General features: G+C 38.0%; 1 protein-coding gene and 1 pseudogene across 4 annotated transcripts in view; both read left to right on the top strand.

Moving 5' to 3' along the window:
- ABL2 (ABL proto-oncogene 2, non-receptor tyrosine kinase) overlaps nt 1-26,055 on the top strand; it is a 116,741-nt gene that overhangs the window by 34,617 nt on the left and 56,069 nt on the right. The window lies entirely within an intron of this gene.
- Nucleotides 8,530-11,935, top strand: LOC132674461 (small ribosomal subunit protein uS5 pseudogene; annotated as a pseudogene).

Genomic DNA, 26,055 nt, shown 5'->3' with positions numbered 1-26,055 from the left:
AGGTCTGGTTTGATCTATTAATTTGACAATAATAGTCACGTGTGGAAGAACTTGCAGCATTTTTTTCAGCTTTTTAAAGGTATAGTTGACAAATTGGAATTGTATACAGTTGATTAGAACATCAGGTTGTATATTTATATTTTGATGTATGCTGACAGATACCTGATGTTTTGGTATACATATGCAACATAATGTTTTGATATATGTATATGTTGTGAAGTGAATACAATCAAGCTAATCAACATTTTCTTTTTTTGGTATGGGAAAAACTCTTAAGATCTACTCTCAGCAGATTTCAGGTACACAACACTATTATTAACTGTAGTCACCATGCTGTTCATTAGGTCTCCAGAATTCATCTTGCCTGAGTGAAACTCTGTACTGTTTGACCAGCATCTCTTCATTTCCTCTCCCTCCCCAGCACAACCATCATTCTACACTCTCTCTGAGTTTGACTATTTTAGACTCCACAAATAAAGGAGGTCATGGGATTTGCTGCATTTTTAAAGTGTGGAAATTCACAGTGTGATTTTTTTGGCCAGTTTTTCTGACGGTAATGCCTTAAGCTTATTTATGTGAGCCTGTTAGAAAAACTGGTTATAGGGGCGCCTGGGTGGCTTGGTCGGTTAAGCTTCCGACTTCAGCTCAGGTCATGATCTCACGGTCTGTGAGTTCGAGCCCCGAGTCGGGCTCTGTGCTGACAGCTCAGAGCCTGGAGCCTGTTTCAGATTCTGTGTTTCCCTCTCTCTCTGCTCCTCCCCCGTTCATGCTCTGTCTCTCTCTGTCTCAAAAATAAAATAAAAAACGTTAAAAAAAATTAAAAAAAAAAAAAAAAAAAAAAAGAAAAACTGGTTATTTTTGTTTCTTAGTATGGGAAAGTAAGGATTCCCATTTATTTTCTCAGTTGTGTTTTTCCTTGGAAAGTCGGAAAGGCTCATATATGGTTTGAGTTTGTTAAAATTTTCTCCATTGTATCACGTGTGTTCTTTTAGACCTTTAACTTAGAAATATGAACTATGATCTTAGGTACACATAACAGGATCATTCATGCTGCTTCTAAAGGTAGTCAAGAGTTTAATATTATCTTGATTTCTTCCTGGTAATTTAAGTAGACAAAGTGCCATTAAATAATGCTTTAAAGAAAAATATATTAAAAAAGTGTTCTGTTTTTTAATTTTTTTTTTAATGTTTATTTATTTTTGAGAGAGAGACACACTGCGAGCAGGGGAGGGGCAGAGAGGAAGACACAGAATGTGAAGTAGCTCCAGGCTCCGAGCTGTCAGCACAGAGCCCAACGCGGGGCTCGAACTCACCGTGAGATCATGACCTGAACCAAAGTCGGACATTCAACCAACTGAGCCACCCAGGCACCCCAAGTTCTATTTTTAAAATAGCCAAGTTTCAAGAAATTTAGTCTTAGGAAAAAATTTAGTCTTTTGTATTAGTAAAAGGTTATCAGACTTAATGTTTCAGAAAATACTTTGGTTGACCAAAAATTTATTCTTTATTCTAGATAAATTCCTCATTAAAAAGTTTTTGTCTACTATATGAATGTACGAATTTTCTGCATAGCATATATTTAATATCTCTCTGCACATTACTTACAGATTGGCTTATCAGATTTAACTCCTCAATTCACCTGATTTCTGCTATTTATACATACAACAAATGGCTGAAATCCTGTGCCATTGCGACAACATAATTTGGAAAATGGAGAGTCAGGCAGTCTGGGATAAGAATAAGTATTTTATTGTTCATTGAAAATAAAGGTGGCATAAGAGTTACTCAGAATTTGTTTTAATTAGCGTTTAGGTGATAACTTTACAGGATATTATAGAGAAAACCGTGTTGGGTGGAAAGATTCCATTTGACATTCTAATAATACATTTTTTTATCTCTGTCTCCCTAGCGAAATGGGGAAAGAGTAGAGAGTGTGTTGTGATAATTAGCTTTTTGGTTGTGCATTTGGATTGGTGGACTGGCATGACTAGGATGCTAGCTGTACATACCTGTGGTGTAGTGAGAGCCAGAATAGTCCTCTCTGCCATTTTTCATAACTAGTTCTATGACTACTGAGTCTGGTTAAGTTCCCTTCTGTATACAATACAGTGACTAAATCAATAAATGAACGATGACTGGTTTGTGTTTTGTTATATTTTGACTATAGAGGAAAAGCAGAATTTCTGGTCCATAGAGTTATCACAGTTGCTGTTTTGTTTTTATACCTTTTTTGTTTGCGATAAATTATTTTTTTCTTTTAAAGAAAAGAAACAAAACAGAAGACCATTTATGGTGCTTTTGTGTAGGTCCAAACTGAATTTTATTTACTTACTTAAAGTATAGTTGAGCTTAATTTTTATATGATGGATTCCAATTGACTGTCAATTTTTTTTCTAATTTCAGTTTAGGGAGTAACTAATTGTAATTTCAGGGGAGAAGTCGTGTGTGTGTGTGTGTGTGTGTGTGTGTGTTTGTGTTTGTATGTGTTTGTGTGTTTGTTCAGTAGGCTCCACGCCCAGTGTGGGGCTCGAACTCATGACCCTGAGATCAAGAGTTGCATGCTCTACTGACTGAGCCAGCCAGGCACCCCTGTGTTTTGTTTTGTTTTTTTATCTTCATACTAGTAGAGATGATTTAAATGATGGGGGAATATGTGTATATGGTTAAAATGATTTCATACAGAAGATTCAGCTTGTCTCATATTTTTAATATATAGGAGTTGGAAAAGTATGCAGCATTATCTGAACTTGAAAATTAAGAAGTACAGTAGTCTGTTACCTTACAGCTGGCAGAAATCAGTGCTTAGTTTTTCAAGTTGGTTTTATAATTCTCATCCTTTGTGATACAAGTATAAAATAGGAAGGGCTTTAAGTCTAGTATTGGTTCATGAAGGAGTTCATTACTATCATGCTGGCTCCCCCCTCCCTGCTTTTTTTAAGTAAGCTCTATGTCCAATGTAGGGCATGAACTCATGACCCTGACATCTATAGGAGTCACATGCTATATGGACTGAGCCAGCCAGGCGCCCCTGGGTTTCCACTTTTGAAAGTGACCTTCTTCATGTGTCCTTCATGCCCTGTTGAGAGGAGCACTGTTTTCCAGAGAACTGGGAGTGACTTCCTGGCTAAATAGGGGATTGGCTGTGATGATAAGGGATAATGGAAAGTGACTGAAAAGCTACTTCCACTTTTCCTTTTCCAGTGCTCTTCCCACCCATTCCCATTACCAGAGCTGGGACCTTAAATTCTGGATGTACTAGAGCCTCTCCTGGAATATTTGTTAGTAACAAAGTTTCTGATAACCTTGTGCTTGGCACACAACTCTGTAATTAGTTAAAGGCATTATCATACTTACTGTTTGGCTCTTTTATCTTATGTGAATGAACTAGTGAATGTAGTTAACAACTTCCTAGTGACAAGGTGATTGCTATTTAATAGAAGACTATGGGAATATTAAAGAAGGAACATATAACTTCTTCTGCCCTGAGAAATTCCTGAAGAATCTTATTAAAACATCCCAGAACAACATAAAGAAAATCATATTTTTGCTACTAGTGTTCTATATCTTGAAAATGCAGGATTGGACTGGAACATTTTTGTAAATCCAGCAGTGATATTACTATTAAATTTTAAAATTTTATTAAAATTAAGAAAAAGCACATTAGTACAGTTCAGGATTTAAGTTAGCACGTTAATACAGTTAATGAAGTTATTAGCACATTAATATAGTGTTAACGCATTAATATAGCTCAAGATTTAAGAGGTATCTATTAAATTGCCCTACACCTCTCTCCCTTCAGCCACCCACTTCTCTTCCTTAGAGTCAAACGATATTCCCGGTTTAAATGACACTTTTAACATATATTATTTAAAGGATTTCTTTAGTATTTATGAATAATTAAAGTTGACAGCATGGCTTCTAGAGTCGTACATTTCGAATTTTCATTTACTTAGCAGTTAATGAGCACCAACCAGACACTTTGTTGGCACTGGGAATATGTTAGTGAACAAATGAAACTCCCTGCCTTCGTGGAGATTACATTGTAGTGGTGGAGACAGGCACTCAGTGTTTATTTATTTACTACATCATGTGGAGAGGACTTATTTTTTTAATTAATAAGTTTATTTTTAAATTTACATCCAAGTTAGCATATAGCACAACAACGATTTCAGGAGTAGATTCCAGTGATTGATCCCCTATATACCCAATCCTCAACCCAACAACTGTCTTCTTTAATGCCCCTCACCCATTTAGCCCATCCCCCCTCCTACAACCCCTCCAACAACTCTCTGCTCTCTGTGTTTAAGAGTCTCTTATGTTTTGTCTCCCACCCTGGTTTTATATTATTTTTTCTTCCCTTCCCTTATGTTCATCTGCTTTGTGTCTTAAATTCCTCATATGAGTGAAGTCATATGGTATTTGTTTTTCTCTAATTTCACTTAGCATAATATCCTCTAGTTACATCCATGTAGTTGTAAATGGTGATGACTTCTAGGACAGACCAATAGGGGAGGTGCTGTTTTAGATAGAATGGTCAGAGAAATCCTCTGGTAGGGTAACATTTCAGCAGAGAATTGAATGATCTGAAGAAATGAGACTTAAGGCTTTCAGAACAGCATTCTAGGAACAGGATCATCAAGGACAAAGTTTTGGAGAATATTTTCAAGGCAGAAGTATCCTTCTGGAGTGGCAGAGGTTAGACTGGCTAGAGAGGACTGACCTGGTGGGAGAATGTTGGGAGATAATATATAGAAGGTAAAAGAAGGTAAAAGTTGCGGGGGGGATGAGGGAGACTGCTGAGGGCCAGTTTATGGAAGGCTTGCATACCATCATAAGGAATTAGGACTTTATTCTGAGCAGGATGGGAATCTTGGACTGTGGGGGTTATATTTAAAAGGTTCAGTCTGACTTCTTTGTGGAGAATAAACTCTTGGGGACAAAGATGAAAGCAGAGAGACAAGTTATGAGTCTAAAATAGCCATAGACTATGTAGCACTGTACTAGATACAGTGAGTTTTTATCAAATCTAGTTAAGAATCATTTCTCTCTGGGATTTGACTTCTACCACTGAAGAAAGGAGTAAAAAAGTGAATTGATAGTATTTATATTTACAATTTTTTAAGATTTTATTTTTTCAATTAATCTCTATACCCAACCTGGGGCTCAAACTCATGACCCCGATATTGAGTCACATGTTCTTCCTACTTCGCCAATCACTTCAAGTATTTATATTTTTAAATGATAACTTTAGGGGGACACTTGGGTGGCTCATTTGGTTAATTGTCCCACTCTTGCATTCAGGTCATGATCTCATGGTTTGTGGGTTCAAGCCCTGCATCAGGCTCTGTGCTGGCAGCACAGAAGCCTGCTTGAGATTAATATTTATTTTCTCTCTCTCCCTCCCTCCCTCTCTCCCCCTCTCTCCCCCTCTCTCCCTCCTCCCCTCCCTCCCCCATCTGCCCCTCCCCTGAGTGCACCCTCGCTCTCTCAAAATAAATAAACTAAAAAAAAGAAAAGAAAAAAATGGTAACTTGAGGACTTAGAGTTAAATTCTGTAATCATTTAAATTTGTTTGTATAGATCCCCTAAGTATCACTTGCATCTTAAAGAAATGTGGTAAGATCCCAAAAGAAACTTCAATACCTTTTATAGTTATAGTATGCAATGAATTTTTTTCTTAGGCCTACCAAAAAAGACTGAGTGGCAGAGTTTTGACAAATTAAATATTGGGTGCTATTTTTTCCTCTCCACTTTTACTAGGTGACATTTTGAATTTGAAACTGGTTTGGTTTCTCCAGCATGCATCAGTATTCTAAAAAGTATTTAAAAGTCAAAATTCTTAGACTTTAAGCAAGCAGGTTGCTAGTGGTGAAAACACATGGAATATAAAAAATGTCAACATGTAAAATTTAAGTTTTGAATGACTGAATAATATGTGTGAATTTGCTAGCAAACGTCCTGTGTCTCTGATAGCGTGGAAATGAGTTGCAGCATAGAAAATAAATCTGAAATTTGAGGATCTCAGAACTCTTAATATCTAATTAGGTGAATAGAGGCAAATTTTTTTTGTTTTTTGGATTAGAGGCACTTCAAATCAAAAATGAAATCATGGATAGGGAAGACATAAAAACCAGATGTAGTAAAGGTGTAGGAAATAGGCAAAATGATCACTGTGAAAGCATACTAAAATATAAATAGTGTTGGAAGGAGAAGAGGAATAGAAAATGAAAGATAAAAGGAAAGCCTAGCACACTGAGAGTTTAGGAAAACTTTTAAATAAGGAATTGCTGGATCCAGTCAAGTTTAGGGAGTGCATTAAAATGACTAACGTACTCGAAAAGAACTCTGAAAATTAGTTCTAAAGCAATTTTACACATTGTGTAGTTGTATACTAGAAGGGCATCAATAATTTACTCTTAATTTCTATTAATTTGATCTGCTTGTCTAGAGTTCCTAAAATATGAAAACAAAATATGATATGCCTCAGTTATGATTCATGGAATCATAAGACTTTTGAGCTGAAAATAACTTTAGAGTGATCTCTTCCCCGGCCCTTTAATTTTACAGGTTGGAGAAATGGGAGCACAGTAGTAAATTCACCTATCTAGTTATGATGGAGGAAAGATTAGAACTTAGGTCTTCTGACTTCCAGTTCAGTACTCTTCCACAGTGTTTTTGCCTTAGGTTTGTTTTTTGTTGTAGTTTTTTGATTATTTAAGTTATATATTAACAAAGACAGCAGCTTTTTGTTGTTGAATTCCTGTTTTGTGATTAATCAACTTGAGTGAGTGCTTTACACATTCATATAAAGATGCTCTTCTCCTTATATTGAGAAGGTAACAGTGATTATCTGCTTCTAAGTGAAAGTCGACCTGTTATCTAAACTTTTCTTTTTTTTTTCTTTAAGGTAAAATAATATGTTTATTCGTTCCTGTTGATTATTTTAGTTCAAATTCAGGTCCACAGAGTTTGTGTGTGTGTGTGTGTGTGTGTGTGTGTGTGTGTGTGTGTTTATGAAATTTATTGTCAAATTGGTTTCCATACAATACCCAGTGCTCATCCCAACAGGTGCCCTCCTCAATACCCATCACCCACCCGCCCCTCCCTCCTACCCCCCATAAACCCTCAGTTTGTTCTCAGTTTTTAGGAGTCTCTTATGTTTTGGCTCCCTCCCTCTCTAACCATTTTTTTTTTCTTCCCCTCCCCCATGGTCTTCTGTTAAGTTTCTCAGGATCCACATAGGAGTGAAAACATATGGAATCTGTCCTTCTCTGTATGGCTTATTTCACTTAGCATCACACTCTCCAGTTCCACCCACGTTGCTACAAAGGGCCATATTTCATTTTTTCTCATTGCCACGTAGTACTCCATTGTGTATTTAAACCACAATTTCTTTATCCATTCATCAGTTGATGGACATTTAGGCTCTTTCCATACTTTGGCTATTGTTGAGAGTGCTGCTGTAAACATTGGGGTACAAGTGCCCCTATGCATCAGTACTCCTGTATCCCTTGGGTAAATTCCTAGCAGTGCTACTGCTGGGTCATAGGGTAGATCTATTTTTAATTTTTTGAGGAACCTCCACACTGTTTTCCAGAGTGGCTGCACCAGTTTGCATTCCCACCAACAGTGCAAGAGGGTTCCTGTTTCTCCACCTCCTCTCCAGCATCTATAGTCTCCTGTTTTGTTCATTTTGGCCACTCTGACTGGCGTGAGGTGATATCTGAGTGTGGTTTTGATTTGTATTTCCCTGTTATCTAAACTTTTCAAACTTAATTGCCAGCCTTATGGTTGTGTTTATTGCTTCCTTATTTATTTTGTTTTGAATTCATATTTTGCATAGTTAAATTTATTTAGAAGTGAAGTATGCAAAGTGTAAGTGGAAATTTATCTGTTAAAAGCTTATAGAACCCGGGCGCCTGGGTGGCACAGTTAAGCTCCCAGGCTCTTGATTTCACCTCAGGTCATGATCTCAAGGTAGGTAAGACCGATATTGGGCTGTACGCTGACAGCAAGGAGTTTGCTTGGGATTCTCTCCCTTTCTCTCTGCCCCAACCCTGCACGCGTGTGTGTGTTTTCTCTCTCTCTCAAAATAAGTAAAAACAAACATTAAAAAAATAATAAAGCTTATTTTTGTAAGAAGTTCCAGTTTGGTTATATAGGCTATCTGATTTATGGAATATTTTACGACTTCCATTGATATTTTTTTGAGGTACAAATAACTGGAAGTAGATGATCATGGTTTTGCTGATAAAAATCTTTGGGACACTTGGTTTTAACATATAGCTAAGGATGTTTTTAGTACCATTTTAATTTGCTTAAGAGTTTAAATAGAGAAAATGGCTTTACAACTAACTTTTAAATTTTATATAACTTTATCCCTAAAATCTTGTTGACATTATTATTTAGCAAGTGAAATTTTTACAGATGTGTAGACACAAATTTTATTAATTCATAACAAGCTACTTAGTTTCCAAAGCTTTGAGGTTATGAGGCTGTTAAAAATGGCTAAATTTTGATGCAGTAAATTTTCTTGTAAAAGCATACTTAAGAAAAAGATGACTGTAGTGGCCCCTGGGTGGCTCAGCTGGTTGAGCGCAGGACTCTTGATTTCAGCCAGGTCATGATCTGAGGGTCGTGAAATTGAGCCCCAAGTGGGGCTCCATGCTGCTCATAGAGCCTGCTTAAGATTCTCTCTGCCCTTTTCCCCCCGCTGGTGTGTGTGCGCTCTCTCTCAAAAACAAACCCCAAAAAACTATAAATGTAATATATATCCTGTGTATCTTTTTGTTTTGTAAGTTTTACCTCAATTCTGAACTTAGTATAGTTGTTTAAAAATACATTTTGGGGGCACCTGGCAGGCTCAATTGGTTAAGTGTCCCACTCTTGATTTTGACTCCGGTCATGATCTCACAGTTTGTGAGATCGAGCTCTGAGTTGGGCTCTGTGCTGACAATGAGGAGCCTGCTTGGGATTCTCTCCCTCCCTCTCTGCCGGCCCCTCTCTCAAAAGAAAGAAAAAAAAATTTTTTTTTGTGTGTGGATGTGTTTTAAATCACTGAATCTATCAGTTTCCCCTTTTGTAAACTGGGAATAATACTAACACTTAAGTCACAGCATTGTAAAGATTAAACAAGATACCATGTGTAAAGTGCTTGGCACATGGTAGATACTGCTTAAGAATGTAGATTTTCTCTTCAAGAAAACACCAAATGGTGGATGACACTCGTGCTGCAGGAGGGCCCTAAGGCCCAGGTCTCTGCATTGGGAGGTCGGGACAGGGTATCTGGGGTAGAGGCGGGCACGTGGAGCTCCTGCAGTCAAGGCCGATGACAAGGAGTCAAGGACATGAAGATAAAGTCCTTGGAGGAGATCTCTTCTCCCTGCCCATCAGGGAATCTGAGATCATTGACTTTTTCCTGGGGACATCCTCAGGATGAGGTTTTGAAGATTATGCCTGTGCAAAAGCAGATCCCTGCTGGCCAGTGGGCCAGCTTCAAGGCATTTGTTGTTATCGGAGATTACGATGAATGTGTCGGCCCAGATGTTAACGTGCTCCAAGGGGGTAGCCACTGCCATCCATGGGGCCCTGATCCTGGCTAAGCATTCCATCATACCAGTGCAGCGAGGCTCCCAGGAGAGCAAGATCGGCAAGGCCCACACTGTCCCATGTGGGGGTGACGAGCTGCTGTAGCTCTGTGCTTGTGCACCTCGTTCCTGCCCCTAGAGGCAAGGGCGTTGTCTTAGCCTCTTTGCCCAAGAAGCTGCTGCTGATGGCCGGTGTGGATGACTGCTGCACCTCGGGCAGGGGTTGCACTGCCACCCTAGGCAACTTTGCCAAGGCCCGCTTTTTTTTTTTTTTCTTTTCTTTTTTGGCCAAGACCGCTTGTGATGCCATTTCCAAGACCTGCAGCTATCTCACCCCAGACCTCTGGAAAGAAACTGTGTTCACCAAGTCTCCCTATCAGGGATTTATTGTCTTGTAAAGACCCATACCAGCATCTCCGTGCAGATGACCCAGACTCCAGCTGTGGCCACCACATAGTTTTATATAAGAAAAATCAGTGAATTAAAGCCTGGAAAGAAACGAAACAAAACAAGAATGTAGACTTTCTGAGTTAATATCCCAATTTTGCCACTTACTTAATTGTATGACCTTGTAAAAGTTATGTAGCCCTTCTTAGCTTCCTTTGTGCCGTCTTCTTGAGTCTTCCATACAGGAAGCTTATGTTTGCAGCAGAATCATCTTTTTTTTTAAGCCCGTTTCCTGTTCAGAGATGTGGGGATCCAAAGGGCAGTTTTCATTTTGCGTTGTATCTGTCTTTTTAGTTCAACCTGGCAGTATTTCTGCTAGTACAGCTTTTGTGATAGGAGTTCTAGTATTTTCATATGTATTTCATATGCTCAGGAAGTGATGTAGTAGAGACGGGGAGAAGGGAAGGAAAGAAGCTGATGATACGGTAGAGAAGAGGAGAATTTCTGGAGCTCATATCATTGAGTTGGTGGTAGGGATTGGAGCTCGTGCACGAGGGAAGGGATTGGATGGTGAAAAGAACAGATAGTTCATTTATTATAACAGGAAGGAAGGCAGAGCACATAGGTGCAGATAGATTCTGATACTGTTGGTGGATGTGATAATTCCTGGAAATCCTCTTCTGATGGCTTTAATTTTCTAGCAAGTCGTCAGCTGAGAGTGAGAAGGGGCATGGAAGAAGGCGTTAGAAGTTTGAGAAGAGAGGAGAGAACGTGTCATTGTTAAGAGAAGTGGGAGAGTGAATGGGCTTGGGAAATAGAATACCAGGCCGAATTCGGGACTCATTTGAGGTTAAAGGTCATGAGTTAAAAGTGGGGGCAGTCAGCTTGGTTGTGTGCCCTCTCCTTTAGTAGTAGGGGAATGGACAGAGAATTGAATTTAAGCAGGATTGTGGTTTTGCAAAGTGAGTATCTACGAGTGAGACAGGAGCGAGTGATGATAATGATGGATCATGGAACTTAAACTGGGTAAGGAGAGAAGAGAGGACTTCCAGGGGTGAGGGAGAGTGAAAAGATTGTTAGGTTAGTAGATTTAAGGTTCTGGTGGGATCAACTGTGATGGCAGAAGTTCATGTATGAAAAGGAAGGAGCTGCTAGTAGGATAGAACATGTATTCAAAAGTGGTTGCATAAAATTGAGATTATTGAGAAAGGGGCATTGTAGTGTGTGGCTGGGGTAGGGTTACATTTATTTCTTTGATCTTCACAAAGTTCATTTAGTTCTTTGATCATACAGCAACTGTGTGATGTAAATAGTGTAAGCATCATTATTCATGTTTTATGGATGAAAAAAACTGAAACTCAGAGAGGTTGGACAGTTGCCCCAAGATCACAAAGCTAGGACTCAGACTCTATTACTCTAATTCTCAATATTCACTCCTATACCATACTATATCAATTTTCTGAAAGTTAGTGACCTGTTACCCTCTCTTTGAAACTAAAGAGCAACCTCAAATCAAGACTTTTAAGAAATGTACAAGAACAAAACTGTTTGCTCTTCAGAAATCTTTGGAGACTTTGGGATAGGGGTGATGTTGAGGAGTTCATTGCTTCTGTTATTATCTAACTGACCTTATTAAACACACATACAAACACACACACTAGAGGCTTAAATATGACAGTTTTGTTTAAAATCCCGTATATAAGGAGACTGAAGGTGGGTGGGGGACAGGACAAATAGGAATGTACTATTCTTTCAGCAGCATGCCTGGACAGACAGCTGTGCTGTCAAATGTGTCTCCTCAAATCCATGTACATTCTTTATGGTGGCAATTTGCACCATTGCAAGTCTCTAGGAAAGCATAGCTGGCTATTGGATAATGTCCATTTGGATAGGATTGTCTCCTCTCCCCCAGCAAGATAGTAATTACGCTTTTTCTTTGTGTCTTTATACATTTGGCTTTATGTTTGTGGTAGACTTTGAAGAGTTCTTCAAATGTGAAGGAAGAATGAAGGAATTATAATTAAATATAATATGAACTTATATTTACCATTTTGAATGTTTGCCAGAGTACAAAAATAGGATGTCTAAATTTCAGATTATTTATTTATTTATTTTTTAATTTACATCCAAGTTAGCATATAGTGCAACAATGATTTCAGGAGTAGATTCCAGTGATTCATCCCCTATGTATAACGCCCAGTGCTCATCCCAAGTGTCTTCCTTAATACCCCTTCCCCATTTAGCCCATCCCCCCCACCCACAACCCTTCCGTCAACTCTGTTCTCTATATTTAAGAGTCTCTTATGTTTTCTCCTCCTCCCTGTTTTTATATTATTTTTGCTTCGCTTCCATTATGTTATCTGTTTTGTGTCTTAAATTTCTCATATGAATAAAGTCATATGATATTTGTCTTTTTCTGACTAATTTTACTTAGCATAATACCCTCTAGTTCCATCCATGTAGTTGCAAATGGCAAGATATCTTTTTTTTTTTTTTTTTAATTGCCGAGTAACATTCCATTGTGTATATATATATACCACATCATTGGGGCGCATGTGCCCCTTCAAAACAGCACACCTGTATCCCTTGGGTAAATACCTAGTAGTGCAATTGCTGGGTTGTAGGGTAGTTCTATTTTTAATTTTTTGAGGAACCTCCATACTGTTTTCCAGAGTGGCTACACCAGTTTGCATTCCCAGATTAATGTTGTTTTCATGCTTTCTGTTCCTAATTTTTCTTTCTTTTTTTTTTTTTTTTAAAGTTGTTTTCAATTGTGGCAAAATATACACAACATCAAACTCCTCGTCTTCTCAGATAATGCTTTAATATACTCAGGTATATTTTGTTCATATAATATTCTGTTTAAAGTAGGACTAGTTTTTTGCAACTACGTGGATGGAACTGGAGGGTATTATGCTAACTGAAATTAGAGACAAAAATCCTATGACTTCACTCATATGAGGACTTTAAGAGACAAAACAGATGAACATAAGGGAAGGGAAACAAAAATAATATAAAAACGGAGGGGGACAAAACAAAAGAGACTCATAAATATGGAGAACAAACTGAGGGTTGCTGGAGGGGTTGTGGAAGGGGGGATGGGCTAAGTGGGTAAGGGGGAATAAGGAATCTACTCCTGAAATCATTGCTTCACTGTATACTAATTAATTTGGATGTAAATTTAAAAAAAAGTTAAATTATAAAAAAAAAATAAAAAAAAAGAAACCTGATTTAGTAACTAAAAAAAAAATTAAAATAAATTAAAAAAATAAAGTAGGAGTAGTTTCCTGCGGATGACCCTTACACCCTTCGGCCAGCAGAACTTCCCTTTCCTATCTGTTACCAATCTTCTATCTCCTACGTGCTACTCTACTGAAACCTTTTACCCCAGTAGAATGGAGTCTCATGACAGAACAGGAGGTGGAGAAGTGGTAGACCTTCGCAGCTGATGCTCCCTCCTACAGTATCTGTGAAATGTGGGTCGTATCTGTTCCTTTCTTCCTTTCGCTCTAGAGCGTTCATGCCAGCTCCTCAGGGAGAATGTGTAGGAAAGCCTTTGGCTTGAGTGATACAGCTCTGATCTTGTGACTTCCTTAAGAGATTTCATTCATTTCTTACCATCTTCAGGGTGAGGTCTAAAGTCATTAGCAGAGCATCATTCAAGGCTTTCATGGTCTGGTGCCTGCCTAATCTCATACATGTTCTCTAGGTTCCAGACATACTAAATAAAACACATGCAGTTCCCTAAATACGGTTTGTGCCTGGCACATAGTAGATAGTCCAGAAATATTTCTGGAGAGAGAGAGCGTGCGTGAGTGAGCGTGTGTGTGTGTGTGTGTGTGTGTGTGTGTGTGTGTGTGTCGGTGTGTATAAGTTGTACTCTTTTACATGCTTTTATTCCACAGCTACCTCTTTAAGACTCAGGCCAAGAATCCTCTATCAGTAGGCCTCTGCTTTTGTCTATACTAGTAAGCACTCCTGCTCTGTGATGTCAAAACATTCAGGCCACATCACTGTATATGATAGCTGATTGACTTCTTGGTTTCTCTCGTTAGCATGTGAGATGCTTGAGGGCCAGGGACCATGTGTTATTTACCTTAGTACCCTGTAACTCTTCTATTCTTCATAGAGTTTCATATTCATATTCTTCATTTTTTGTTACTAAAAGCCTTTAAGTTAGCTGTTGCTCTTGTTTTCTGATGTTTACATTATATAATGTTATGTATTCAATATTTCTGACCTTTTAATTTCATTTCTTAGCCTTCCCCAGTGAAAATTACATGGACGCTTAACTTGTGAAATAATCAGTATTTTATTTATTTTTTTAATCAGTGTTTTAACAAGCGTATATCATACATCATAATTACCATAATGCTTATTATAGGATTGGGATGTTGGGTAGGAAAATTAGAATTGCACACTTCATTTCCTGCAGAGGAATTATCTGAGCGCTTTGAATAGTTAAGATTATATAAGCCTTATCCTTCTAGATCAGTACATTTGAGTTTGCATGTTTTAAATTGGTGACTTATTAAATTGTTGTTACTTAAGATGTAACTATTGTTAGTGCATTTGTGTTTCCTAATTTCCACTCTTTTATCAGTGTTGCTTTTCTTTCTCAATCTTAATGTCAACAGTTGTGTCATTCCTTAGAATTAATGACTTAGTGGGTGACACATTATTTGTTTATAGGAGAAGGCTTTATTTTAGATGTTCTTCCTTTTTAGAGTCCAGAATCTTAATCATTTTACCAGAAGGTTTACTCTCTCTCATTTGGGTGAAACAGTAGATAAAGAGACTGTAAGCATACTAAATAAACATGGGTTGAATTTTTTGGGGGCATGAACCTAAGTACAATAAAGATTTATCATATAGGGGCAACTGGGTGGCTCAGTCAGTTAAGCATCCAAGTCTTGATTTTGGTTCAGGTCATGTTCTCTCACAGTTTGTGAGATCGAGTCCCATGTTGGGTTCTGTGCTGACAGCATGGAGCCTGCTTGGGATTCTCTTTCTTTCTCTCTCTCTCTCTCAAAATAAATAAATAAACTTAAAAAAATATTATATAAACACCGTGAAACCCCAAGTTAATTAATTAAAAAAAAATTTTTTTTTAAGTAGGCCCCACACCCAGTGTGGAGCCCAGCGTGGGGCTTGAACTCACAACCCTGAAATCAAGACCTGAGCTGAGATCAAGAGTTGGACACTTAACCAACTGAGTCACCCATTTTATTTAGTTGTATTAAATTAAAACCAACTGAGTCACCCATTTTATTTGGTTGTATTAAATTAAAAAAAATTTTTTTAACATTTATTTGAGAGAACGAGTGAGCAGGGGAGGGGCAGAGAGAGATGGAGACACAGAATCCAAAGCAGGCTCCAGGCTCTGAGCCGTCAGTACAGAGCCCGACATGGGGCTCGAACTTACAAACTGTGAGATCATGACCTGAGCTGAAGTGAGACGCTTAACCAGCTTAGCCACCCAGGTACCCTAAGGCCTTTCTAACAATAATTTTTTTTCCTGTTGTAGGCCGACTTTTCCATGGCAGACCTACCTGCCTGCAGCAGATAAGTTTTTATGGGATCACTCTTCTAAAACATTTTTGTATTGTTGGAACATTTATGTAACATAAAATCTGTCATTTTAATCATTTTAGAGTGTACAATTCAGTGGCATCAAGTACATTTACAGTGTAATGCAGCTATCACCACTATCTACTTGCGAACCTTTTTAAACAACTCAAACAGAAAATGTGTCCCCATTCCTCTCTCCTCAGTCTCTGGTTACCTCTAATCTCCTTCTTTAAGAATTTGCCTATTCTAGATATTTCACATAAGTGTATTTAGTTTATTCCACTAGCACAGTGTTTTCAAGGTTCACTGTGTTATAGCATGTATCAGACCTTTGTTCCTTTTTTTTTTTTAATTTAAAGTTTTATTTACTTAAGTAATCTCTGCACTCAACAAGGGGTTTGAACTCACGACCCCAAGATGAAGTCAGCATGCTCTTCTGACTGAGCCAGCCAGGCGCCCCAGAACTTCATTCTCCCTGAGGTTAACTGTAGTTGGAAGGGGATGGTATGTCATGACTATTCTTGGAACTTGATTTGGCTGTTAACTGTGCTTCTCTGGCAGAAGCCAGAAGGGTTGGGTTGGATCTCAGGGCATCTTTGGAATAATCAAGATGCTTAGGGTGGCAGCTCGGCTTGCAACCAGAGTTCATTCCTCTTACAGTGTTTTTGTTTGTTTGTTTGTATGATTGATTGATTGATTTTTAATCTCTTACAGTGTTTTCAATCCTTTTCTTCTTGTCAGGAACAGAAATCTCCTTACTAGTCTCTCTCTTCCCCTGGCCTAGGCTATGGTGTGAAATTAAAGCTTATTTTTTCTATTGGCATGCTGACTCCTAAGCTTGGCTTATCAAAATCAGAGTTTTACTTCTAAAAAATGCTCACCTGCTTGTATTTTTCTTAGGACAGGAACATGTAACAACAGTAAAAATTAAAATTGGCTGCTGTTAATAACAGCCTTATTACTTCTGTTTTTTTGAATAGCGCTTCACTCTACCACATACTTGCCCTCATTTCCCAAGTGGAATACTCTCAGGATTTTAAAAAACTCTTATGCATATAATTAAAAAGGAGTGATTATTGATCTTGATTAATTTGTTATAACTTCTTTTGATTGTAGAGACTGTGGTAGGGGTTTGTGTAGCCTGGGATCTCCTTTATTAATTTACTTCATCATTCCCTTTCGTCAGCATGTATTTGTTACTGCCTGGGGCATGAGCTCACATTCCCACTTACTGGACTTACAAGACCATGGCATGCCAGACAGTAGTAAAACTTCCTAGCATATCTGTCTGCTAGGAGACTAAAATTAAGAGCTAGTTGTTTATTCCTTTAGGACATCCATTTAAGGAGAATAGTTCCTGCCATTCTAGCCCACTCCTCAAATAGCTAATTCATTTCTTTTAGGTAGCTTCACACTTGTCTGTGTTAATATTCTAAATACGCCACCAAATATTTATTAAGTTTCTGCTATTGTGAAACAGTCTTAGCAGTGGAAGTCTGGTTTCTACCAGCTTCAAGTGACTGCTGATGGCTTTTCTTCTTCTGAGTTGGACAGGGCACAGGAGGCCAATTCAGCGGGGTCCAGGGAATAGGGTCAAGAAGCTAGGTGAACACCTTGCAGCCTGGACTCACATCCTGTCCCTCTTTATTTTCTCTCTCTGGCTTTGACATCCTTCATTTTCTTGCTGCTGTGGCCACGTAGGCTTTCAACTTTGCCAGTCTGTGCCCAAAACAAACCAATACAAATCCATCTCCTATCTTTTTTCATCTTCCTGAGATAAAAAATGCTCTAGAAATTTCACAGGGAGTAACAAAAGTTTCAGGCACTAACATGACAGGGATAATCTAAGAAGGTTCTAAGCCTCCTTTCTCCTTTTTGCTTAGAACTGGTAGACAAGTTGAAGGGTATGAAGTTAGAGAAGGTTTTAAGACTGCACTGTGGACTGAATGAAATGATATTCATATATGAAAGTATTTCAGACCAGTTTTCAAGTGTACATACGGATGTGGAAATTTCCAGAGACAATATCAAAGAGGAACTATAGTATTGGAAAGGCTTTGCATCTCATCTGTCTGTAAGTATAGTGATAGGGTAAACTTTTTCCTGATCCAAGGTGAGGAGGTAGGAGAAGGGGAGGGAATCCTATGTTGCCAGGGCATGCAGGGAGGGAGAGGGAAAGTCAGAGGGAAACAAAGGAAGAGAAACCGTTAGGGGTGAAGGGAGGCTCTGCGACTGTTTTTACGGCATATACATAGGTCAGTCTGTACAGAATGTGAATTTTTTTTTTCCTCACATAAAATTTGAGATGCACATACACACACACAATAAGGGGAAACTGTAATAAAAATGCTTGTTTGCCAGTACGTTTTTTTTTCTCACAGGTAACAGTATGCTTCAGGGTTTTTTTTGAGAGCGTCATTGTAGTTTATACTTAAAAAAAAAACCATTTATTTGTTTTGCTTTTATGTAGTCACATTCACTTAGTGTTCAAATGTCATTCTTTGTCAGTTAATTTGGATTGATATCCAGGTAAGACCTATTTGTTACAATGATATATTTAATAATCGATATAATTATTTAATGATAAACTGTCTAATAGAACTAATACGTATCTCCTATCTCTGATCTGTAGGTTCTTTACCTTCATTCTTTGTTTTGCACAAAGGAAAGGGTTATTATTTCTAAAAAGCCATTAAAGCCTTTTGTAGCTTTAAAATTTGTTACTCTAATTATATCAGCTGTTTCCTAGAACATGCTTTCAAAGTATTTCCTAATGGTTTTGGAAGGATGCACATGGAAATTTTTCTTAAACTTTTCTTTATAATTTATGATTTTTAATAGTTTCTAAATGTCCAAATGGGGCTTGCTATATGCATATTTTACACTACAAATTTCCTCATAATATTCTGGGTAGACATTTGTCTACCCTGTTAATTTAGTATCTTCAATGGAGATTTGTTTGCTATATGGCTAGAGTTAAAACAGAGTTAGCAGGGCACCTGGGTGGCTCAATCGGTTAAGCGTCCGACTTCAACCCAGGTCATGATCTCAGTTGTTCGTGAGTTTGAGCCCTGTTTCAGACTCTGTCCTGACAGCTCAGAACTGGGAGCCTCCTTCGAATTTTGTGTCTCCCTCTCTCTCTCTCTGCCACTCCCCCACTTGTGCTCTCTCTCTTTCTCAAAAATAAAGAAACATAAAAAGAAAATAAAACAGCTAGCCTGTATGTCTGTCTAATCGGAAAAGAATATGCTTTATGACATGATTGGAAGAAAACCAGCAGTGTTTTTCTGCCTCCTTGTTAACGCTTAAAATTCTTTGGGGAAATTTCTTTTATTTTTAACTGTGTAACCTGTTAAAACATAAATATTACTATGTAGCTTTTGGGCAGGGTGGGATTCAGTGCCATTATTCTTTGTAAATGTTATTTATCAGGTTATCTTTAAATTTCATAGATTATCTTTAAATTCTAAGGCTCTAGAGCACAGTTGTTTGGCAGACCTTGCTTAGAGGAGTAAACACCTTTAGCTCTTTATTTATTAAAATAAGTGGAATCTAGTCTCTTCCTCCTATTACTACCTTCCAATCAGAGATAAAATAACTTCAGCTCTTTGGATAGAAAAAGACTGATTTGGGACAGTCTGTATGTGCATTCATGTATATGTGCACACAGAGTAGTTACATCGTGAGGGGTTAATTAAAGTCCTTGGCAGCTGGGAAGACAGGTCGGGAAAGGAGGGTACCTGCCTGTCAAGGCCTGCTTCACCATCTTCTCTAGGATAAGACCTGGTTAAGGAGTTAACCGTGTCTTGAAGTGTAGCATATACCAGCTTTTAATTCTCATCTATTTGAAAATGCAGATTACCTATTATTATTTTTAAGTTGAATTTGTTTTTCACTTTGCCATGAAATCTTTTGAGTTTTAACTCTGTGATCGGTTTTAGTGAGGAGAAAAGTGTTTGTGGTCTCTGTTGGGATTTTTTTCTTGGGGAAATAACAGCAATCAATAAGGGGCATTTGTGACCAGTGGTACTTAGGCTGATGATTTTATTGTTCCTTTTTTAGAAATGAGAGAATAAATTATGCAGGACTTGTCTGGGCACATGAAAACATGAACATGAAAACTCATTCTTTGAAGTTTCACAGAGTTCCTTCCTGAATTTTATTTCTCTTTCATTGTAGGTAAGGTATAGCATAATTAAGTACGTGTTGTACTTCCTAACTGTGAAATGAACTTAGTCTGTATCATCCTCTATGAGTGTTGTGGAGAAACTTAAGTCTTGATTGCAGTAAACTATGAGTCAAGGAGTTTATTAACCAGCTCAAGATTGATCGACTTGAATATATTATTTGGCCCACAGAGTAGATTTTACTATTGTTTATTGGATATTTTGGGCATTATTAGTATTACTAAATGAACTTGAATTTGGCTAAAAATTTGAAGCCTCCATAACTGGGGTAGTAAGTCATGCTAGTTAGTGTCATAGTGGTTTTCTTCAAACTTTGGTGTTCACATATTTCCTCAAAGGCTTATGAAAGATCTAGGTGAGAAGAGGATGTGGCCATGAAGGGATAGCATGAGGGGGATGATTGTTCTGTATCTTGTGTGTGTGTTCTGTATCTTATAGAAACAGGTGTTGATTACATGAATTTGTACATGTATTAAGATTCATAGAACTATACACCAAGAGAAAGAAAGTAGCTGCTCTCTTGCACGTGTTTTGGGTCATATCAGAAACCAGTTTCATCATAAGTTTAAATAATTGCAAATTATATAATTTTTTGTATTTTATAAATAGCTACATTTTAAAATAAAACATCATTATTTATTACTTATTAGTTACTTATGTTTCAGAGAGAGAGAGAGAGAGAGCGAGCATGTGAGTGAGCACGTGCATGGGAGAGGGGTAAAGGGAGGGAGTGAGAGAATCCCAAACAGGCTCCATGCTCAGTGCTGAGTCTGATGGGGGGCTCGATCCCACAACCCTGGGATCACGATCTGAGCCAAAATCAAGAGTCAGATTATCAACCAACTGAGCCACCTAGGTGCCCCTAAAGCAAAACATCATTTTAAAAAATGTATCTAGGAATCTAAATACTGTAGTGATTCATCATTACCATTATCCATTATTAGCATTATTTTATGAAGTATATAAACAGGCTCTTTTTTAACAGCTGAAAGTTGGAAATTATTCCTGTTGTTCTTTGAATTTGTGTTTCTATTCCACTTTCCTCATGGAAGTTTATCCTAATGTATTTTGACCACCTAAATACCATGTCCTAGTTCTCTTCACCTACGACAGATACATAAATTGAAATTATTTTCTTTTTAGTTTCTCTGTTTAAAACTTTTTATGATTGATTTAGGATTTTAACCTACTGGCACATAACCACAAAACAATGTAAGTATATATTTTGATAATTAAAAGTAAAATTTGGTTGGAAATACATTATATCAGTCATTGCTGCAAAAATGCTATGTAATAAATAATCTGGATCTCAGTAGCTTAAAAACGGCATTTCCTTTTTTTCCTTCTCATCAGTGTCTGGGTCAGCTGGGATTTTGTTGATCCCAGCTGAGCTTGCCTAGGTTCAGTGAGATTTGGCTCTGTGCCCACAGGTCTGCTCTGCATGTCCCACAGTCATCTAGTGCAGACAGCAGGAACACAAGAAGGGTGAGAAACAAACACACATGAAGGCTATTAAAGTCCCAGCTCCAAATTGGCATACTGCCCACACTGTTGGGCAGAGAAGGTTACATGACCAAGCCCAGCATCAGTGGGGAAGGGAGATCTACTTTGCCTATTCCAGTGGTAGGTAACCGCAAAGTCTTTAGCCAAGGATATGCATTATAATTCTATAATAGTGAGGAACTGAAAAATTTGGAACAATAATCAACTTCTTTTGTGCATTTTTTAATGAGATGTTTTTCTTGTGTCTGTGGATGTTATTTACTGGAACGAGACACTGGATTGAGATCTGAAGCAGTTGGAGTTAGCCAGGCAAAGTGGGAGTGGGGACAATGGGCAGAAAATATTTGGGGTCAAGGGAATAGTATTTGCCAAAATAAGAGACAATCTGTGAAACTAGAGTTGAGTATGTCCAAAGCATAGTGTGAGAGGCCAGGTGTTTATCAAAAAAGAGAATGGGGGGGCGCCTGGGTGGCGCAGTCGGGTAGGCGTCCGACTTCATCCAGGTCACGATCTCACGGTCCGTGAGTTCGAGCCCCGCGTCAGGCTCTGGGCTGATGGCTCGGAGCCTGGAGCCTGTTTCCGATTCTGTGTCTCCCTCTCTCTCTGCCCCTCCCCCGTTCATGCTCTGTCTCTCTCTGTCCCAAAAATAAATAAACGTTGAAAAAAAAAAAATTAAAAAAAAAAAAAATGGGCAGGAGAGGTAAGGCCTCAGTCACTGTGAAAGAGCCTTTTATGCCATGTGAGGGAAATTAGGCTTTAACTTGAATGCAATGGAGAAATCATTGGAATCTTTTAAACAGAGTATGTTGTGATCAGATTTTCTTGTGCTCAAGAAAAAAAAATCATCTTGGTTGTTTATGCATACTATAATGATGTTAGAGAAGTCCAGAGGTGGAGAGACCAGTGAGGAAACCATTGCAAAGACCTACGTGAAAAATGAAGATGGCCTAAACAAAAGGAGTGGAGTTAGGGCTGGAAAGAGATGGTAAGCCATAGAAGAACTAATTTGAAGTATTTTCAGCCAGTGAGTACATTGGTCACATTCTCTCATCTATATATAATTTTGATGTTAGAACAAGGGCAATGTTTCAATTAACATATGTCATCATTTTTTAGTTTATGAAACAGTGAATGTTAGCAATTTTTGTTTAAAATAATGTGTAGGGGCACCTGGTGGCTCAGTCAGTTAAGCGTCCGATTCGTGATTTCTGCTCAGGTAATGATCTCATCACGGTTGTGAGATCGAGTCCCATATTGGTCTTCCTGTTGGACACAGGGTTCCACGTTGGGTGTTGGGCTTAGCCTGGGCATGGAGCCTGCTTAAGATTCTCTCTCTCTTTTTTCCTCTGCCCCTCCCACGCTCTCTCAAAAAAATAATAAAATTTAAAATGATTTGTAAATAGTAAAGTTACAAATCCCAATTATTAATATTATGCAGGATGTTCTTTGAATAAGAACAGTATTTTGGGTTTTTTAAAGGGGGAGGGAAGGGTAGAGGGATAGAGAAAGAGAATATCCCAAGCAGGCTCTGCATGGACAGCGTGGAGCGCCACATGGGGCTTGAACCCACGAACCATGAGATCATGACCTGAGCCGAAACCAAGAGTTGGACCCTTAACTGACTTGAGCCCTTAGGTGCTCTGATAATATTGTTTTATTGAGGCTAGAGAAGCACTATTTATTATCTCTGACCTAGTGTGTGTAGTGTTTTTTTTAATTTCCTTGGTTTAACTATTTTCCCCCTCCCCCATAATCTGGAAAACTCAAAACACCTATTTGTCTGAAAGAAAAACTCTGGAAATTGTTACTCTTCAATGGTTTCTAATTGCCAGCAAGATAAATCTGAATTTTTTGTCATGGCATTCAAACTTCTCTAAGATCTGGTCCTTGCTTACCTCTCCTACTTTAATTTTCTTAGCACTTCATTTTATGCACATGTCCCCTCCGTTCAAAAAAAACAAACCTTGGGCCATAATCCTTTTTTTTCAGTTTGTAGAATGTACTATGCATCTTATTATCATTAATCACACTTTACTTGGAATGTCTTCATCTCATTCACTTCACCTGCTTCAGATGGTTGGTATAAAAATGACTTGTCTTTAAACTGGAGGTGATCGTGAGCACCAGATTTCTGAGGTGTATACATCTGAGCCAGATTTCATCTTTCCACTTTATTGATCTATTCCTGGTGCTTGTTACTAGTACTTGGTACAAAGTGGATGTTCAGTAAAGATTTCAATAGTAATTCATCAATGTATTAGTTACTTGGAGTTAGGCATTTCAGAATTTCTTGTGGATTGCGTTATTTTGTTCCTTTATGGGTACACAGACACATTCATAAACATTCCGTGCACAGAAAAGTGTGTGTGTGTTTGTGTGCATGCGTGCGTGAGCAGTTGTTGCATACTTCTAGTCTCGAACAGCTGACTGCTTGGATTACAGAGGATTGTATTGTAGATCTTTAGGAATGATGTAGGTTTATTTGTGAGTCCCTTCCTAGGAATGTCAGCTCTGAGCTTGCACTGAAGTCACTGTACCAGGTGCCAGCTACATGGACTTTGAGAATTCCACGAGGGAAAGAGGATTGGCACATTCCTTTCATCCCTGAGATATTTCATTTTCTTTTGCCTTAACAACATAGGCAATGATGTGTTTCTGCTAAGATGCAAAGATCTTGGAATTCTAAATTCCACAAATCTTATGTGTTTAGGAAGGCCCTTTCCTCTCAACTTGTGTCACGATTATGAACAAAAGGATATTTTTATCTAAAAATAAGTGTGGAAATTTTAAGTTCTTAAGCTGCAAATTCTTATCTGTAGGTATTGCTAAATTTTAGTGTTCTGTACATGTGGGAATGTATATATGGCATGGTTATGATTGTTTTCATTTAACTGGTGTGAAATGTGTATCAACCTATGTTTTGCCTTTTTTCTCTTTATTTTTAAAATTACCATACAGTAAAATTGTTTTTTTTTGTTTGTACAGTTGTATGCATTTTAACTTCTGTAGTTTTGTGTAAGCTCACAATCAGCAGAGCAATTACATTATCCCAACAAACTTTATTGTGCGTTCCCTCTGTATTCTCATCTTCTCCCCACCTTTTTAAAAATTATTTTGAGAGAGAGAAAGCGTGTGCATGCACACATGCGTGTGCAAGCAGGAGAGGGGCAGAGAGAGGAAGAGAGAGAATCCCAGGCAGGCTCCACTCTCAGCACAGAGCCCGACACGGGGCTCGATCCCATGACCCTGGGATCATGACCTGAGCTGAAATCGGCTCATTCAACCAACTGAACCACCCAGGTGCCCCTGCAGCATGTAACTTCTTGAGACTGGCTTCTCTTGGAAACTGAGAATATAATATCTTTGAGACTTATGCAAGTTGTTGTGTATATTAATAGTTCATTCTTTTTTTATTGCTACTTGTATTCCATTGTGTGGATGTACCATAGTTTGTTTATCCGCTCGTCTATTGAAGGACATTTAGGTTGTTTGCAGTTTGGGACAGTTAGAAATAGACCTGCCGTAAACATTTCTGTACAGGTCTTTGTGACTATAAGTTTTCATTTCTCCAGGGTAGATACCCACTAGTGGGATTGCTGGGTCATATGGTAATTGTGTGTTTTATTTTATAAGAAACTGCCGAACTGTTGACCAGAGTGACTGTATCACTTTGTGTTCTGCCTAGCAAAGTATGGGAGTTCCAGTTGGTCAACATCCTTGTCAGTGTTTTTTTATATTAGCCATTCTCATAAGCATGTAGTGGTATCTCGTGGTTGTAATTTGTATTTCCTTAATGTTTGTTGTCGTTGAGCATCTTTTCACGTACCTGTTTGCCATTCATATAACCTCTTTGGTGAAGTATTCAAGTTTTACCTTTTTTTTTTTTTTTTTTTTGTTTTAAGTGTGTTGTTTTCTTCGCGTCTCCTCCCATTTTTGTTGGGCCTTTTTATAACCTCATAAGTAATGTTTCTTGTTTTCCCGTCATTTTTCTTTTTTTCTCATTAAAAGACTGTGTCACAGGACTTTGGAGACAGACCAGCACCTGGGTTTTAAATGTGGGTTACTCTGCAGGTCTCCTTGTGATCTTGGACACATTATTTATCTGACAGGATTATTATGAAATTAGAAGATTCAGTTGATGTGCATGAAGTGCTCAACATGTAGCTATATCCATGCCTTTCTTTCCCCTCTCAACTCACATCTCTGCGTGCATTCCCTGGAATACTAGTCTTTGAGATGCTCAGTGAAAAATCTGAGATCTGCTATGTGATGTTGCTGCTTTTTGGAGGGCTACTGTGAACGTGAGTGTATTACTTGCTCTAATAAGTTAGACATTTCTTGTAGAACTAGTTTTATTTAGTATTTTCCAATCTTATTTAACTATAGAAATACTTGTCCTATGACATCTACGTAACCTACTCTGATGGAGCATGGTTCAGGAAATACTGACTTAGCATGTTATCCCAGAGTGTGGCACATATTAAATATTCATTATTTATCAACTACACACACACACACACACACACACACACACACACACACACATACCTACACATAATTCATTTAGTTTTAAGTCTTGAAATAAGTATTTAAAAATATATTAATCTTAGGTTGGGTTATGTAGATTATCATATCCTCTTTTTAAAATATTCTGTTTATGACTCCTTATACCCATTTCTTTTTTTTAATTCCAGCATAATTAATACACAGTGTTAAATTAGTTTCAGGTGTACAACAGTGATTCAACAATTCTGTACATTCAGTGCTCACCATGAAGGTGTACTCTTAATTGCCTTCACCAATTTCACCTATCTCCTTAT

This window comes from Panthera onca, chromosome F1 (genome assembly GCF_046562875.1).
Source record: "Panthera onca isolate mPanOnc1 chromosome F1, mPanOnc1 haplotype 2, whole genome shotgun sequence".
Lineage (NCBI taxonomy): Eukaryota > Metazoa > Chordata > Mammalia > Carnivora > Felidae > Panthera > Panthera onca.
The sequence above is the reverse complement of the archived record's forward strand: the minus strand, read 5'-3'. Positions and strand labels throughout refer to the sequence as shown.